Here is a 19,204-nt window from a genome sequence, read left to right as displayed (position 1 = left end):
CTCTTCAAATGTAGCAGCAACAAAGCTTAAGTTGTGAAAATCTCAAAGGAGTTCCAAGAGGAAAGGAAGCAATGGTACTGTATAACCATGTCATGAAAAGAGGTGACAACCGTGTAGGCAAGAGGGTGATGAGATTGGATGCTGAGGGAAGGAAAAGAAGAGGTAGACTAAAGTAGAAGTGGATGGGTTGCATAAGTAAAGACCTTAAGGACAAAGTCTAGTTAAATATATATATATATATATAGTAAAAATAGGAATAGCTAAGGAAGAAGAAGACTATCATCAGGTTCAGAACGCTAACAAAAAATCGAAGATCCTGACATAAACTAGGAGTTCTAAAGCACATAATTTCCCAAAATTCCAAAAAGCACTTCCAACAGTGCCCACTGTTTGTGCCATCAAAATCCATAGCTAGACAGAAAAATGCCCTTGAAGAATCTTTAAAGAAATGAAAAGTTTATTTTCACAAAATGATTGTAAAAAATTGAAAGCTCTGTTGAGCCAATAGTTAAAAATGGAATTGTATAAAAAAGGCAGTATGGGCAAACAGCGCAATCCAGAAACCACATCAAAAAACAGAACAAGAATGTTCAAAAATCCCAAAAATTCACAAAGCACAGTAATGATTATAATAATAATAATAATAATAATAATAATAATAATCATTTTTATATAAAGCTCCTTGGCACAATAACTCATCAAATCTCCCAGAGCACATTTACAAGGAAATGAGCCACCAGGAATAGCGGCAGAGCCTCTCGATTTATAGAGTGGACAGCAGTTCCTGGTGGTGATTGGTAGGTGGCCCCATAAAACACATGAAACATACTGTAGCTAAGGCAGCACACAGACAAGATCACATATAACTAGTAATGCACATACTCATCAAAAGCAACATTAACATAAATAAGTGACACAAAAATGAAGAAAAAAGACGAGAAACAAGAGTTTGAATCTCAGCTGAAACATGACACACCAAAGATGGCACAATAAATGCTTGATAACCAAAAAGAGTTTCAATTACAAAAGAATGCTCTAATGGTGTTTTCATCCAGTACACAGATAGTTTGAGACAACGTACCAATGCCAATGATGTCACATGTTGCTCACTCCCAGGTGTTTGTGGGTAATTTACTATAGTCCCAGTAGATGCGACCCCTGCAAAATCCCATGAACTAAACAAAAATGTGTCGCACTAAGATGTTAAAAATGTACAACTTTTTTGAAGATACATGTTAGAGAGAAACAAATTTAGATTCTTTGTTTCAGAAAACTGCAGAATAGGTTATGGATATTTCACAATAAGTAAATTACAAAGTTAAATCCTAACAATTTATTGAACGTTTTCAGTTTGCTTAGTGTTCTATTTCTGGTTTGGAATCCTGTTTTTGAATGCATTTTGTCTTGTATGTTTACAGTAATCCCTCATTTATCATGGGAGATAGGTTCCAAAGCCGGCCGCAATAACTGAATTTCCGCAAAGTAGGGACACCATATTTATTTATTTAACGTGTATTTGGACATTTTTAAACCCTCCCTATACTGTTTACAACCTACCCTTTACTCTATTAATAACAGGGACAACTGTTAAGCAATATGAAATTGGTAGATAAGTTTACAGTTTCTGTATAGCGAAGTACACGTACCTATATATGACGTGATGATGGTGATGAATATGCTGTGCAGTAAAAATGATGATGATGAAGGTGATGATGACTTTTACTGTGCAGCCGATGACTGTATTTTATGTCTCTTCAGACGGCGGTGCCATTTCCTGGGGCACCTCTTCCAGGGTTTCCGAAGGTGTATCCGTAGTAGTAGTAGGAACTGGCTCTTTTTTGCGAGGCTGCAAAAACATTGTGATCGGCAGTTGCTGCCGCTGCTTCTTTTTCCGGTCTAAGAGCAGCTTGTAGGCAGTCATGACGTCATCGACCTTGTTGCAAAATTGGACCAAACGAACCATATCATCATCCCTTTCCTGTGACCGCTCTTGCAGATCCTTAGCCAGTCTGCAGCCACAGCAGCGAACGTTCTCCCTTCCTTCAGCATATCCAGAAGTTTCACCTTCTCAGCGATCGTCATCATTCTTTGTTGGCGTTTAGGCTCAGCACCAGCCTTGGAAGAAGGAGCACGTTTGGGAGCCATTGTAGGGGGTGAAAATTGAAGCCGAAGTTCAACACAAAGAAACCACAAATAAATCTCACACAGTACAGTGTAAAGTAAACCGCTCGGCGAGAAAGCTTGAAGCGAAATGACCGCGACAGAGAGACAAGGGGAGGTGCTGTGGGATCTGGGCATCAGTCAAAGCACCAATCACGGGCCCGATTAGAAAGTGGGAAGCTGTGATTTGTCGTCTCCATCCCATGTACCAATCACAGCCCGTGTTACAATGCACTTAGTCACTGAACTTGTTTTGTTATTCTTAGACTAGGAAATACTACTACTATATTTAAAAACTCACATAGTCGTGAATCCGCAAAAAGTGAACCGCGAAGTAGCAAGGGATTACTGTACCTGTATCTTTTTTGTCTTCTCCCTGAATTAGCTCCTGTGTGTATTTGTGTATTTTGGATTCCAGCCACATTTAGATAAATCATTTGAAACTTTATGAATATGTCTGCTTTATCATGGGCTTTCCTGGGTATGTAATTTTGGGGTGAGTGCAGTCACTCCTCCTTGTTTCTGGTAAGGAGCCATCACTACGGTGTCATGCTGTGCCTTCACAAGTCAAGTCTTCAATGCTTGTAACAGCTAAATGTATTGTCTGATTTCTCAGTTGTTGATGAATCTTGTCCCCATTTGCGTAATCATGAGAGAAATAAGTTTAGATTGCTTAATGGATTTCATCTTATTCTGCTGACCGGTATGTATGAAATAAATGACTGATATTTTTGAGTCCATCAGTAGATGAGCAGCTCATTTTTTTGTGTACAGTTGTGCTTGAAAGTTTGTGAACCCTTTAGAATTTTCTATATTTCTGCATAAATATGACCTAAAATGTCAACAGATTTTTCACTCAAGTCCTAAAAGAAGATAAAGAGAAACCAGTTAAACAAATGAGACAAAAATATTACACTTGGTCATTTATTTATTGAGGAAAATGATTGAATATTACATATTTGTGAGTGGCAAATGTATGTGAACCTCACGGATTAGCAGTTAATTTGAATTTGAAATTCGAGTCAGGTGTTTTCAGTCAATGGGATGACAATCAGGTGTGAGTGGGCACCCTGTGTGATTTAAAGAACAGGATCTATCAAAGTCTGCTCTTCACAACACGTTTGTGGAAGTGTATCATGGCACGAACAAAGGAGATTTCTGAGGACCTCACAAAAAGAGATGTTGATGTTCATCAGGCTGGAAAAGGTTACAAAACAATCTATAAAGAGTTTGGACTCCACCAATCCACAGTCAGACAGACTGTGTACAAACGGAGGAAATTCAAGACCATTGTTATCCTCCCCAGGAGTGGTCGACCAACAAAGATCACTCCAAGAGCAAGGCGTGTAATAGTCGGCGAGGTCACAAAGGACCCCAGGGTAACTTCTAAGCAACTGAAGGCCTCTCTCACATTGGCTAATGTTCATGTACATGAGCCCACCATCAGGAGAACACTGAACAACAATGGTGTGCATGGTAGGGTTGCAAGGAGAAAGCCACTGCTCTCCAAAGAAACATTGCTGCTCATCTGCTGTTTGCTAAAGATCACGTGGACAAACAAGAAGGCTACTGGAAGAATGTTTTGTGGGCGGATGAGACCAAAATGGAACTTTTTGCTTTAAATGAAAAGCGTTATGTTTGGAGAAAGGAAAACACTGCATTCCAGCATAAGAACCTTATCCCATCTGTGAAACATGGTGGTGGTAGTTTCATGGTTTTGGCCTGTTTTGCTGCATCTGGGTCAGGATGGCTTGCCTTCATTGATGGAACAATGAATTCTGAATTATATCAGAGAATTCTAAAGGAAAATGTCAGGACATCTGTCCATGAACTGAATCTCAAGAGAAGGTGGGTCATGCAGCAAGACAACGACCCTAACCACGCAAGTAGTTCTACCAAAGAATGGTTAGAGAAGAATAAAGTTAATGTTTTGGAATGGCCAAGTCAAAGTCCTGACCTTAATCCAATTGACATGTTGTGGAAGGACCTGAAGTGAGCAGTTAATGCGAGGAGACCCACCAACATCCCAGAGTTGAAGCTGTTCTGTATGGAGGAATGGGCTAAAATTCATCCAAGCCGGTGTGCAGGAATGATCAGAAGTTACCGGAAACGTTTAGTTGCAGTTATTGCTGCAAAGGGGGGTCACACCAGAAACTGAAAGCAAAAGTTCACATACTTTTGCCACTCACAAAGATGTAATATTCGGTCATTTTCCTCAATAAATAAATGTCCAAGTATAATATTTTTGTCTCATTTGTTTAACTGGTTTCTCTTTATCTACTTTTAGGACTTGAGTGAAAATCTGATGATGTTTTAGGTCATATTTATGCAGAAATATAGAAAATTCTAAAGGGTTCACAAACTTTCAAACACCACTGTACTTTATTAATCACTGAGGAGATTTTTCCTTGTGACCTTTGGTGGACAGAGCACAAGGTCAGCCATTGAATGGCACCCCGGAGCAATTTTCAGGTTAAGAGTAGGTGTAGGATCCCTTCTGGCAATAATGGGATTTAAACTGGCAACCTTCCAGATACCAGTGCAGATCCTTAGTGTCAGTCACCACTCCGCCCACCCCAATAGGTTTTTACAACCTGAGACAAACACGGTAATCACAGAGGCATTACACTTAAGTTTTATGAAAAACTGCAACAGCAATGACGATATTTGTTTCACACAAATATATACACTGGTCACCTCAAAAATAATTTTTTTGTCTAAGAACAGAGAAACAGTTCCAAATATCTGAATGTCATCTGACTTGGTAGTGTTGGGGACAAATGTTGTTATGGAAAGTACTCTAGTGTGACATGTAGGGAGTACCGCAGACCCCAAAACCCTAGACACAGCCTCACAGACACAAGTCCTCTGTTCAAATGTAAGGTTTAACACAATAAAGTAACTTCAATTTTATATCTACAAACACAAAACAACACATTTCTGTCTTTCTCTTTAGTTCTTTCTCCATTACTTCTGGGGACAGGATATTGTCTGTAGAAAGCTCTTGCCAACCCTCCAGAAGCTCTATTAAACAGGGGATTGTGAGATCCATACAAAGCCTACTGTTGTACCTATTAAGTCCAACAGTTGTGCCCCACAGGACTACTATTCTCAGCATACCCTGCAGGTGTCTGCATAGGTGCAATGACCAAGGAGCGCTGCTATCTAGCATATCAGAGGAGCAAATGTTCAGACAGGTCATCTCCCCCCTTGTCCCTCTATTATACTGGCCTCCCAGCTGGGTAAGACGCTTCAGTTTATCCTTGCCACAATGTCAGTGCATTCACACTGGCACCTCTTACCAACTTCCTATATCAAGCAGGTAACGGCCTGATTTTTTTCTTGGTCATTTGGCCAGAATTCTACTCCATTCCAGGTGGGACACCAGCTCAAGCCTACCATCCGTTATTGTAGATACCTAGCTGTCATTCATTTGGTGAAAATGTAAAAACATTCTGTTCTCCAAGGTCTCCAAATTTTCTTTGTTGCGACACACATGCTATTTTTCTAAGATAGGGGTGACTACCACTCTTAGGTTCTGTACCACCTCAGTAGCATGTTGTGGCATCATTGAAGGATGTGGCAGTATGGCATCAATATCAAATTTAGACGCAGTGCTGAAAAACATTACATTTAAAAGTAACTTAATTACATTACTCATTACATCCAAAGAAAAAGTAACTAAATACTGCATGTTATGCAGTTACTTATTATAAACTTTCATGTATTACAAACTGCACATTATTCTTGTGTTGCTATTTCTTCTTTTGTGTAAAAAATTGCACATTTCACCAGCCAGCATTTGTTAATAAATCATAAACCCATGAACCTTTAAGATCATTTTTTTGTTTTACAAATACTGTAGTGCCCATGGAGAGGGGGGACATGTCCCTCAGGTGGGTGAGACCTTTCTACAGGGTGTGAATACCCAGAGGAGCTGGCTATAAAATGCAGTCCCCCTCAGTAGAGCAGAGGAGGTTGATGACACCACGACTAGAGAGCATTTCGATCGGGTCTTCCACCTGCCAAAGTCCACTCAACTAAATTAACTTAGGTTTACCTCTCAGCACATGCAGGACTAAACATGTACTTAAAACTTTTGTTCAGCATTTTCCACTTGATTGCAAGCTACATGTGTGTTTAACCTCTCAGTTGCTAGCTGTCACCAGACGGCTTCAGGACACAAGTGCACAAGGTTACACTGACAGCAGCAGGCAATGTCTAAGACAAAAAAGGCAACACTTTGGCAGAACGACACATTTTTTAAGTAATGCTGATATTTTACTTCAAGAAAATAATGATTGTTAACAATACTCATTGTTGTGATGTAAGATTTTGCATATAACTTGATAAATGTTTTGTATGTCCATCCATCAATCCATCCATCCTCTTCCGCTTATCCAAGGTCGGGTCGCAGGGGTAGCAGCTTAAGCAGAGAGGCCCAGACTTCCCTCTCCCCGCCACTTCTTCCAGCTCTTCCGGGAGAATCCCAAAGGCGTTCCCAGGCCAGCCGGAGACATAGTCCCTCCAGCGTGTCCTGGGTCTTCCCCGGGCCTCCTCCCGTTGGACGTGCCCGAACACCTCACCAGGGAGGCGTCCAGGAGGCATCCTGATCAGATGCCCGAGCCACCTCATCTGACTCATCTCGATGCGGAGGAGCAGCGGCTCTACTCTGAGCCCCTCCCGGATGACTGAACTTCTCACCCTATCCTTAAGGCCCAGACACCCTGCGGAGGAAACTCATTTCAGCCGCTTGTATTCGCGATCTCGTTCTTTCGGTCACTACCCATAGCTCATGACCATAGGTGAGGGTAGGAGCGTAGATTGACTGGTAAATTGAGAGCTTTGCCTTACGGCTCAGCTCTTTTCACCACGACAGACCGATGCAGAGCCGCGATCACTGCGGATGCCGCACCGATCCGCCTGTCATCTCACGCTCCATTCTTCCCTCACTCGTGAACAAGACCCCGAGATACTTGACTCTCCTCCACTTGGGGCAGGATCTCGCCCCCAACCCTGAGAGGGCACTCCACCCTTTCCGGCTGAGGACCATGTCTCGGATTTGGAGGTGCTGATTCTCATCCCAGCCGCTTCACACTCAGCTGCGAACCGATCCAGAGAGAGCTGAAGATCACGGCCTGATGAAGCAAACAGGACAACATCATCTGCAAAAGCAGTGACCCAATCCTGAGTCCACCAAACCGACCCCTTCAACACCCTGGTTGCGCTTAGAAATTCTGTCCATAAAAGTTATGAACAGAATCGGTGACAAAGGGCAGCCCTGGCGGAGTCCAACTCTCACTGGAAACGGGCTCGACTTACTGCCGCAATGCGGACCAAGCTCTGACACCGTTGTACAGAGACCGAACAGCTCTTATCAGGGGTCCGTACCCCATACTCCCGAGCACCCCCACAGGATTCCCCGAGGGACACGGTCAATGCCTTTTCCAAGTCCACAAAACACATGTAGACCGGTGGGCAAACTCCCATGCACCCTCCAGGACTCTGCTAAGGGTGAAGAGCTGGTCCACTGTTCCGCAGCCAGGACTAAAACCACACTGTTCCTCCTGAATCCGAGGTTCACTATCCGGCGGACCCTCCTCTCCAGAACCCCAATAGACTTTTCCAGGGAGGCTGAGGAGTGTGATCCCTCTATAGTTGGAACACACCCTCCGTCCCCTTTTAAAGAGGGGACCACCACCCCGTCTGCCAATCCAGAGGCACTGTCCCGATGTCCATGCGATGTTGCAGAGACGTGTCAACCAAGACAGTCCTACAACATCCAGAGCCTTAAGGAACTCCGGCGATCTCATCCACCCCGGGCCCTGCCACCAAGGAGTTTTTGACCACCTCGGTGACTTCAGTCCCAGAGATGGGAGAGCCCACCTCAGAGTCCCCAGGCTCTGCTTCCTCATTGGAAGGCATGTTAGTGGGATTGAGGAGGTCTTGAAGTACTCCCCCACCACCCACAACGCCCGAGTCGAGGTCAGCAGCACACCATCCCCACCATATACGGTGTTTACACTGCACTGCTTCCCCTTCCTGAGACGCCGGACGGTGGACCAGAATCTCCTCGAAGCCGTCCAAAGTCGCTCTCCATGGCCTCTCAAACTCCTCCCATGCCCGAATTTTTGCCTCAGCAACAACCGAAGCCGCATTCCGCTTGGCCTGCCGGTACCTATCAGCTGCCTCCAGAGACCCACAGGACAAAAAAGTCCTATAGGACTCCTTCTTCAGCTTGACGGCATCCTCACCGCGTGTCCACCAACGGGTTCGGGATTGCCGCCACGACAGGCACCACCACCTTGGCCACAGCTCCGTCAGCCGCCTCAACAATAGAGGCACGGAACATGGCCCATTCGACTCAATGTCCCCACCTCCCTCGGGGCGTGGTTGAAGTTCTGCCGAGGTGGGAGTTGAAGCTACTTCTGACAGGGGACTCTGCCAGCCGTCCCAGCAGACCCTCACAACACGCTTGGGCCTACCAGGTCTGACCGCATCTTCCCCACCATCGGCCAACTCACCACCAGGTGGTGATCAGTTGACAGCTCGCCCCTCTCTTCACCCGAGTGTCCAAGACATATGGCCGCAAGTCCACGACACACCACAAAGTCGATCATCGACCTGAGGCCTAGGGTGTCCTGGTGCCAAGTGCACATATGAACACCCTTATGCTTGAACATGGTGTTCGTTATGGACAATCCGTGGCGAGCACAGAAGTCCAATAACAAAACACCGCCGGGTTCAGATCGGGGCCATTCCTCCCAATCACGCCCTTCCAGGTCTCACTGTCATTGCCCACGTGAGCATTGAAGTCTCCCAGCAAAACGAGGGAATCCCCAGAAGGTATGCCCTCTAGCAATCCCTCCAGAGACTCCAAAAAGGGTGGATACTCCAAACTGCTGTTCGGTGCATACGCACAAACAACAGTCAGGACCCTTCCCCACCCGGCGGAGGGAGGCCACCCTCTCGCCCACCGGGTAAACCCCAATGCACAGGCTCCAAGTCGGGGCAATAAGTATGCCCACACCTGCTCGGCCTCTCACCAGGGGCAACTCCAGAGTGGTAGAGAGTCCAGCCCCTCTCAAGGAGATTGGTTCCAGAGTCCAAGCTGTGCGTCGAGGTGAGTCCGACTATATCTAGCCGGAACCTCTCACCTCGCGCACTAGCTCAGGCTCCTTCCCCTTCAGAGAGGTGACATTCCACGTCCCAAGAGCCAGTTTCTGTAGCCGAGGATCAGACCGCCAAGGTCCCCGCCTCCAGCCACCACCCAACTCACACTGCACCCAACCTCCTTGGCCCCTCCCATAGGTGGTGAGGCCATGGGAGGAGGACCCACGTTACCTCTTGGCTGTGCCCGCCGAGCCCCATGGGTGCAGGCCCGCCACCAGGCGCGCCATCGAGCCCCACCTCCAGGCCTGGCTCCAGAGGGGGCCCGTGACCAGCGTCCGGCAAGGGAAAACGCGTCCACAGTTTTATTCTTCATTGGAGGTTTGAACCGTTCTTTGTCTCATCCCTCACCTAGGACCAGTTTGCCTTGGTGGTTCTACCAGGGGCATAAAGCCCCGGACAACATAGCTCCTAGGATCATTGGGACACGCAAACCCCTCCACCACGATAAGGAGACGGCTCAAGGAGGGGATTTTGTATGTCTTTATTTGTAATTTAGGCGAAGCAATGTAATTTAGTGTTACTTTGGTGAGAGGCATTCGTGTTTGACCCCCCAGTTTACGACTTTTCTTTGTAATTTTACGACAGGATTTGGGGGATGTGTCTTAAACCAGTTTGATGAGTATTTCTTTGCTAAAGTCTTTTCCCTCATCCCCCACACAAAGCTAGGTTAGCTTAACATATGGTTTGGGGGGTTGCAGGTGTTAAGATGTACTATTTCCCCCCATTGGTCTGAGATATGGCTGTTTGGAATTGGCTTGTCTCAGAGGCCTTTAAGTACCATGATATCTTATTGGCTGTAGGGGGTTGGACAGAAAACCTATAAATTTGCTTGCTCAACCACATTCTCTCTCTCTAACCAACATATGATGAAGAAGCATCTCTCTTGCTAACCTGTGATGATGTAGAAGTATCTTTCTCTTGCTAACAAAGAAGACCATCACACCATGCACTGAAGACAACACAATGAAGAGCACAGCTTCAGCCATTTTGAACACACATGTGGCTAAAAGCTGAGCACCAATGATGCCTTAACTAGAGACATTAAGTAACTACAAGTCTGTGTGTCACCTGAGTTACACATCACCATTTTATCAGGTTGTATGGTTGCCAATATTCAAATGTACTTTGCATTTTGTTATTATTTATGAATATTATCAGTAATACATTATTTTATGTGTAACTTAACTCCTGCTTGTTTTTTTTACTACATCTAATTGCCTGAGGTTATAGATATAGAAGGGAAGGTGGGGAGAAGTTATATACAGTGGTAAGTTTGTGAGATTAGGCATTCTAAGGCTACGTATTAATAATACAATAGGGGAAAGTAGAGCAATATATATATTACTCTACCAAGATAAAACACTCATAACTTTAAAAATTAATCAAACTGAGTAATGCAGGTTACTTTTTAACGTGTTACCCCCAGCACTGTTTGGCAGTTCTGCCTGGTGTGTCAACTAAATGCTGCATACATTCATTAAAACCTTTACCAGACACTGGGCCACGTGGACGAATAGCTGCACAATTTTTTCTTTGTTTGATTTTCTAGTTTTGAGAGTTTAGCAGAATAATAGAATCAAAGCATTGGACTTTTTTTCGCCCAAAACTTAAACAAGAAGTCCAAACCAGCAAGTTTTCCCCAATAACAATTTAATTAGCTTTAACAGTAGTTCTTGGTGAGAGATCATGAAGGTCAGATGCTTTCTTAAAGGGATCTCCCATCGTCACTGGTGACATGGCGCGTGCAAACATGCTGCACCTTAACAATGTACGGTCCATGAAATTTGATGACACAAAATGGTAGAACCTGTAAGGAGCAGTAATACATAAAGTAGTGACATGAAGACATCACAGAAATAGCAGTGAAAAAATATACAGTAAACAAATACAAAATAAAAATGAATAACATATGGAAACTGAGGCAAATATAATAAATTAATTACACGTTCCTGACAGAGTGGCCATTTATCCCAGAAGTGCCTAAATTACGGCAGTATTAACTTTTAAACGTTTATCACAGCAAGCAAACGGCAGGTGGTCTCCTTTCTAATCAGCTAAAATAAAAACGGCTGCCCTCTGTTAAGTTTCTATTTTGTTATTTAAATGGTTTTAAAATTTCCTTTTCCAATAGCACTTTAAAAACTGCTGCTATTAATGCTAGTTGCTTTAACCAACACACATTTTCTGAATAGTCTCAGCGCAGGCTTTCACTATTTCTGAAGCAAATCCATTCCTAATGGTGTTTTCACAATCATGGCCCATTTGATTTGTCCTAAATGAGGGGAGGATGCATTATTTTATTTCAGTCTGCAGTCAGTTTAGTTACTTTTAACACAGGAAACTTTCAAGCAAATCTGAATGTGACAATAAACACTCTGTAGCATGCTGTGAACGTTTCTCATTGGGCAGAAACAGTTTTTCATGGGGACAAATCATCATAGTGTCTTGATTTGGTAATAGGACCATAAAGAAAAAAGGTTTGTGGGGCAAGCAAAAGACCCTAAAGCACACCAGGGGCCTCATGTAGAACACCTGGCATAGAATTCATATTAAAACATAGCGTATGGACAAAACTAGAAATGTGCGTATGCACAAAAAAATTCAGATGCATAAAACTGCATAAGCTAAGTTCTACACACTTCCCCTTTATAAACCCCAGTCAACATGAATTTTAACGCACATGCACGTGCCTACAGCTCCACCCCAACTTCTCTCACAATTTTGCATATTTGAATATGCAAATGAATATAAATAGCCCTTTCCATTCAGTGTTTTGTTAAAAGACAATGGCAAAAGCGCATATTAAAAATAAGATTTTCAGTCAATGTGAAGTGGAGATTCTGCTCAGTGAAGTGGAGGCAAGGAAAAGCATGCTATTTGGTGGCTAAAGTGGTGGAATAAACAATAAAAGGAAATTGGTGGAGTGGCACAGCATGGTGGAGGCATTCAAAAGTTCAGAAAGTTGTACAGTGCCAAAAATAAAAAAAGAAGTGGTCAGATATTATAATTGACGTGAGTGTCAGTACCACTGGAGGAGGTAGTGGAATTCTGGGGCTCACACCGTTTGATCAGTGAGCTGCTGCAGTTATTAGTATGACACTTATAACTGGGGAATTTTATTTTTTTTTATACTTACCATTATCCATACTCTTGTAAGTAATTTGCACGTTTAATAAGACAAACAGGCAGGCAGCAGATGCGGTATTACTGTTTATTCTGTTTCAGACAATATTACAAAAGGTGACCCCGGTACCTGGGACGCGACTCCTGGCGGTGATGATGCTGCTGTGCCGAGCACAACTTTGGCTTGGAAACTGCCGGGCGACCATCTGCCAGTGTACTGACGGATACTGTTTTGGAGTCACAAAATGCAATAGTGAATGCTGTAAGGAACTAAGGAATATAAAGGCTGTACTATGTAATACTGACCACTGATGTGTGAATTGGTTAAAATATAAATGTTGCATCTAATCACCTGTTTTTACATTCTGCTAATTCCATTCAAACAAAGTTATAATGCTGTTCGATTTGACTGATCATTTGCTGGGCTAGGGTCAGGTTCATCACACCGCATCTCTTCAGGTACAGTCAAGTCATGATTGTGTGCCACATTATGCAGCACGTAACATACTTGCACAATGTGACACACTTTCTGTGGACTATAGAGCAGCACTCCACCAGTCTTATCCAGGCAATGCCAACAGCCCTTAAGCTGCCGTATAGTACTTTCTACCACTGCCTGAGCCCGAGAGTGGATGTCAATTATAGTGTCACTCTTGTTCAGTCAGTGTTTTGACAAGTGGGGTGAAAAGTCACATTTTCATTTGTCTTATCATGTTACTTTTCTTGTCTTGTCTGGTTTTCAATGTATTGCCTGTTATTTGACCTTGATTATTGCCTCTCATCTGGGTTTCGGTTGCTTTGGTTTATTTTTGTATTCTTTGTTTTACTTACAAAATTGTTATCTGACATGAAGGTAAAAATGGGTGTACCCAATATTTTTGTGCTTATGTACCATTTATACATGAAGCCCCAGGACCTACCCTGGGCTGCGTGAAAGAGGCTCACCTTAATCCAGCTAGAGTTAGTTTCACTTCCGGTGAGAGAACGCTGTGCGCGTTTGGCTGCCGCTTCTCACCGGTGTTGTTGTATTTGTTTTGTTTTGTCCCGTCTGACTTTTCCACCTTTATCGTCTGATTTGACTGCTCTTTTTGAATTTTACTTACGAATGCCACTGGCGATTGTTTAGATCACACCTGCTTCAATTCTGCGTGAGCTCTCTTCCTTCTCTACTGTGACTGTCTTTGCGGTGAGTTTGAATCTACTCTTGCTTCGTTTGCAGTTGCCAGTCTGAACTGCGAATGTGCAGCCTGCCCGCTGTGCTTTTCCTTTTCTAGCTGGTTATGCAGTGAGATTATGGTTAGCTAACATGTGTAGCTGGAGTTAGAATGGTGCTGTTTGGCATTCTGTTCGCTTTTAGCGGTGTCCACCGGTGTCTGGATATTCTTAGCCTGTTCTGTCCCTGGTTTGGAGTTGCTGTGTGTTGTCATTTCTACTTTTTTGGCAATGCAACTCATATATTCTCCATATGAACTTAAAAATCTTGACTGTCATCCACGATTGGTCTCCCTGACTTACAGTTTTTGCCAGTCGCTTGGAATTACACAACGTCCTCGCTATATTCACCGGTCTAAAAAAGGCCCCTCGTGGATCTATGGCTCGGATGCATCAATTTCAGGTATATTGACATCTCACTGGCATAACGCTAGGGCTATCCGAGGAATAAACATGGGCCATCTTTGTCCTCTTCAGGAAGTGTCTGCGCCCTACTCTCCCGGCTGTTCCAACTTTAGGCTCACCCTTTTGAACACTCGCTCCATCACTAACAAGACCTCGCTGATGAATGACCTCATCTCCCAGAAGCAAGTGGACATGTTTCTTCTAACAGAAACTTGGCAACAACCTGGTGACTATTTACATTTAAACTTGCTGTCTCCTCTAGGCTATAGCCACATGTCTAAACCCAGGTTAACAGGAATAGGGGGTGGCCTGGCTGTGGTTTATAGATCTACCTTGACAATGAAGGAACTCCCCATTTTTGAAGTTACATCTTTTGCATATATTGCTGTTAAAATGGTTTCCTCCCCTCCTCTACTGCTGTTGTTAGTTTATCGCCCTCCCAAATCTGTGGTGAACTTCCTGTCTGAATTTAATTAACTTCTCACTGTAATCTCATCTCTTTGCCCTGCTGTAATTTTACTTGGTGATTTTAATATTCTTTTCTCTTACAGCTGAATTTCTCTCAACTTTGGATTGTTTTGACTTGACACAGCATGTGGATTTCCCCACTCATTCTAAGAGTCATATTCTTGACTTGCTTTGTTCAAATGGCTTGAATAATGTCTCTGTCTCAGGTTCACTGTCTGCTATTTCTGATCATAAGTTTATTGAATGTAACTTTAACATTATTACCACTACATCTGTCAAGAAAAAGTCTGTCTCATATCGCAACGTTAGGTCTGTTAATTCTGATTTGTTTCCTGCTTCCCTTGTGTCTTTGTCTCTTTCTGAATTACATAGTCTTCCCTCTCCTGAAAACATGGTTTCCCTTTATAACAGCTGTGTTTTGCAACTGTTAACTAACTTTGCTCCCTTAAGGACTAGGCATGTTCCAGCCTCCTGCTCCTCTCCCTGGTACAACGATGAGCTCAGAGCTATGAAAGCCACTAGCTGGGGGTCTTGAATGGATTTATAAGAAAACGGGCCTCATAGTTCATTCACAGCTTTACACCGATCACATACTTAAATATAGGGATGCCCTTAACACTGCTCACTATTATTATTATTATTATTAACTATTATTCCTCTCTCATAAATGGTGCTAAGTCCTGGACTAGAACTCTTTTTAGGACTGTTAATAAACTCCTTCAACCCCCTACTCTAGCATGCCTCAATACAGCCAAACAGTGTCAGGCTTTCTTACATTACTTTAATACCAAAATTGATCAAATCTATCACAATTTCCCCTCCACACCTCAATCACTCACTCATTCTGATCTGCCATCTCCATCATCAAGACTCACTTGTTCCTCGCCTGTTGACTCTCTCGCTATCTCTGGACTTATTAATAAGTCTAATTCCTCCTCCTGTCTGCTTGATCCTGGCCCCACTTCTCTGCTTAAGACATGCTCATCCATAATTAATATTCCTGTTGCCTCATTGGTAAATGCATGTTTCATTTCAGGTTCTGTCCCTGCTGCCCTCAAAACTGCTGCAGTTACCCCAACCCTTAAAAAACCTGACCTGGATCCTTCCCTTCTCTCCAGTTACAGGCCTATCTCTAATCTCCCTTTTTTGGCTAAGGTGATGGAACGCGTGGTTGCTACACAACTGCATGCTTTTCTTCTAGATAATATACTCTATGAGCCTTTTCAGTCTGGCTTTCGTACACAGCACAGCACTGAGACAGCTCTTCTCAGAGTAGTCAATGATCTTCTCCGGTCTGCAGATTGCGGTTTCCTTAATATTCTCCTCCTTTTTAACTTAAGTGCAGCATTTGACACCGTTAATCATGAAATCCTCCTGTCATGTCTCTCTGCTGTAGGCATCTCTGGCTTAGCCCTTCAATGGCTCACATCATATCTTTCTAACAGGCATTAGTTTGTCACACTTGTTTGTCCTCCACCTCACCTGTGTCGCATGGTGTCTCTCAGGGTTCAGTCCTTGGGCCATTACTTTTTCTACTTTATATCCTTCCTTTGGATCAGATTATTCATAGACATGGCCTTAACTTCCACTGCTATGCCGATGATACACAGTTATATCTTAGTACAGACTCCCCTACAGATTCACCTCCCAGCACACTCTCTGATCTTAAGCTATGGATGAAAAATAACTTTCTCAAACTTAATGCCAGTAAAACTAAAGTGGTTTACTGGTAGGTCCAAAATCCCAACTTTCTAAGGCATCCAATTTCTCTATTTCTGTTGATGGTACACTTGTCAAACCTGCTCCTGTTGTCACAAATATTGGTGTGTTGTTTGATTCATCACTTAACTTTGAGCTAGCTACACATTAGGTCTCTTTCCAAAATTTCATTCTATCATCTCCATAACATTGCCCGCCTCCATCTATTTCTGTCCTTTAATGATGCTCAAACTCTGGTTCATTGTTTCATAATGTCTCGTATTGATTACTGTAATTCCCTCTTCATTGGCCTCCCTGAAAAATCTATACAGCAGATACAGTATATTCAGAACTCCGCGGCCAGAGTCCTCACCCACACAAAGCGTTCTGCTCATATCTCCCCTGTTCTCTCCCAACTTCACTGGTTACCATGTCCATCCAGGATTAAATTCAAGATTCTGCTTCTCACCTTCAAAGCCCTACATAACCTTGCCCCCCTCTACCTCATTTAGCGCTTAGCTCTGTACACTCCTTGTTGCTCTCTCAGGTCCTCGAGCAGTAATCTTCACGCACCAGACTCTCCACCCTGGGAGGCAGGTCCTTCAGTGCTTTAGCCCTTCAACTCTGGAACTCTCCTCCTCAGCCTCTCCGAGATTGCTCCTCTTTCTCCACCTTTAAATCTCAACTGAAAACTTTCCTCTTCTACGAACTTATGTCATCTGCGTAATTTTTTGGTTTTTACTCTGCATGTAAAGCAACCATGGGTTTGTGAAAGGCACTCAATAAATGTAACTTATTATTTTATTATTAGCCCCCCACAAGCTACCTGCAGGCTTTAACCTAGTCAGGCCTAAAATGTGAAACCTGGCTTTTAAAATTCAGAAAGCTTTGATTTCACAAAGTATCTAAAGATATCTCTCAAGAGAGAGAAACAGTGAAAAACTCTGACTTGATATTTATTCATACAAATAGAAATTATAACACAAATGCTGAAAAGAGTGACTACAACAACAACAACATTTATTTATATAGCACGTTTTCATACAAAATAATGTAGCTCAAAGTGCTTTACAAAATGAAGAATAGAAAAATAAAAGACACAGTAAGAAAATAAAATAAGTCAACATTAATTAACATAGAATAAGAGTAAGGTCCGATGGCCAGGGTGGACAGAAAAAACAGAAAAAAAACTCCAGACGGCTGGAGAAAAAAATAAAATCTGCAGGGGTTCCATGCCATGGGACCACCCAGTCCCCTCTGGGCAATCTACCTAACATAAATGAAACAGTCCTCTTTGGATTTAGGGTTCTCACGGAAGGACCTGATGATGATGGTCACGTAGACTTCTGGCTTTCAGTCCATCAATGTTGGAGCATCATGATGCTTTGATTAGGTAGTGGTGGCTCAGGCCGCCACCACAAAGAAACCGGAAAAAGAAACAGAAAAAGAGAGTAGGGGTCAGTACGGATTTTAGAGCCACCATGAATAATCATTATGATGAATTGAACATACAGAGTATCAGGATTAAGTTAAAGTGAAGTTATGAGAAGGCCATGTTAAAGTAATGTGTTTTCAGCAGTGTTTTAAAGTGCTCCACTGTATCAGCCTGGCGAATTCCTATTGGCAGGCTATTCCAGATTTTAGGTGCATAGCAGCAGAAGGCCGCCTCACCACTTCTTTTAAGTTTAGCTTTTGGAATTATAAGGAGACACTCATTTGAGGATCTAAGGTTACGATTTGGAATATAAGGTGTCAGACATTCCGATATATAAGATTGAGCGAGATTATTTAAGACTTTATAAACCATAAGCAGACTAGCAAATATGATCCCATTAGTTTGTGATCAAACTAAAAGAAGTGGGAATGCAAGACACAGTAGTTGCATACAAAATTGGCTCAGACACTGGAAGCACAAGGGTGATGGTGGGGGCAGACTCTTTTCAGAATGAGGTGATGTCATGCCTGGTGTCGTACAGGGATCAGTGCTGCGGCCTCTGCTCTTTTTGATATACGTAACATTGTTACAGAAGAACCTGGACAGCATACAGGCTTGGACAGATTTATGAGAGATGAAGTTTAATGTAACCTCCATTTATACTTGCAGATACGTTCTCCCGTGGATTTCACTGTATAAGTTCTGGTATTTTATAATGTCGGATGTACAGTATATGTCGAATACGGAAAACTCACGCTATTGGTACAAGGAAGGGATTATGATATGCTAATGCCCACCTGAGAGAGTAACCACGGAGCACACTGCCATTTTTAATTTTATGTGGGTGCGGCAATGCGCTGTATCAGCATGCGCTCCTAACCTCTCTCAATCTCTGTTGTGCCTATGTGACCACACGGTAACACCCAAACTATTCCAAAGCGACGGTTGCACTGATTTGTGTTTTTTCATCGCACACCCTCACACACCTTTATCGTAAGAGTATCCCTTGTCTATGATGAGCGTTTGATCAGAAGAAAACATGAAGCTGGTTTTAAATTAAATGTTGTTGAAATAGCGAAAGAAATTGGTAACTGCACTGCTGCAACAAAATTCGATTCGATTGTGGTGCGAGACTGGAGGAGGCAAGAAGATGTAAAAAAATAAAATGAAGTGTCACATTTTTGAACGGGCGTATAAATCAGGATCTGATTTTATGATTGATTTTTCAGGTTTCAAGACCCGACTTATATGTGAGTATATACACCCATCCATTATCCAACCCGCTATATCCTAACTACAGGGTCACGGTTGGTCTGCTGGAGCCAATCCCAGCCAACACAGGGCACAAGGCAGGAAACAAACCCCGGGCAGGCCGCCAGCCCACTGCAGGGCGCACACACACACACACACACACACACACACACACACACACACACCAAGCATACTCTAGGGACAATTTAGGATCACCAATGCACCTAACCAGCATGTCTTTGGACTGTGGGAGGAAACTGGAGCACCCAGAGGAAACCC

Source organism: Polypterus senegalus, chromosome 18 (assembly GCF_016835505.1).
Source record: "Polypterus senegalus isolate Bchr_013 chromosome 18, ASM1683550v1, whole genome shotgun sequence".
NCBI lineage: Eukaryota > Metazoa > Chordata > Cladistia > Polypteriformes > Polypteridae > Polypterus > Polypterus senegalus.
Note: the sequence above shows the minus strand (reverse complement) of the source record.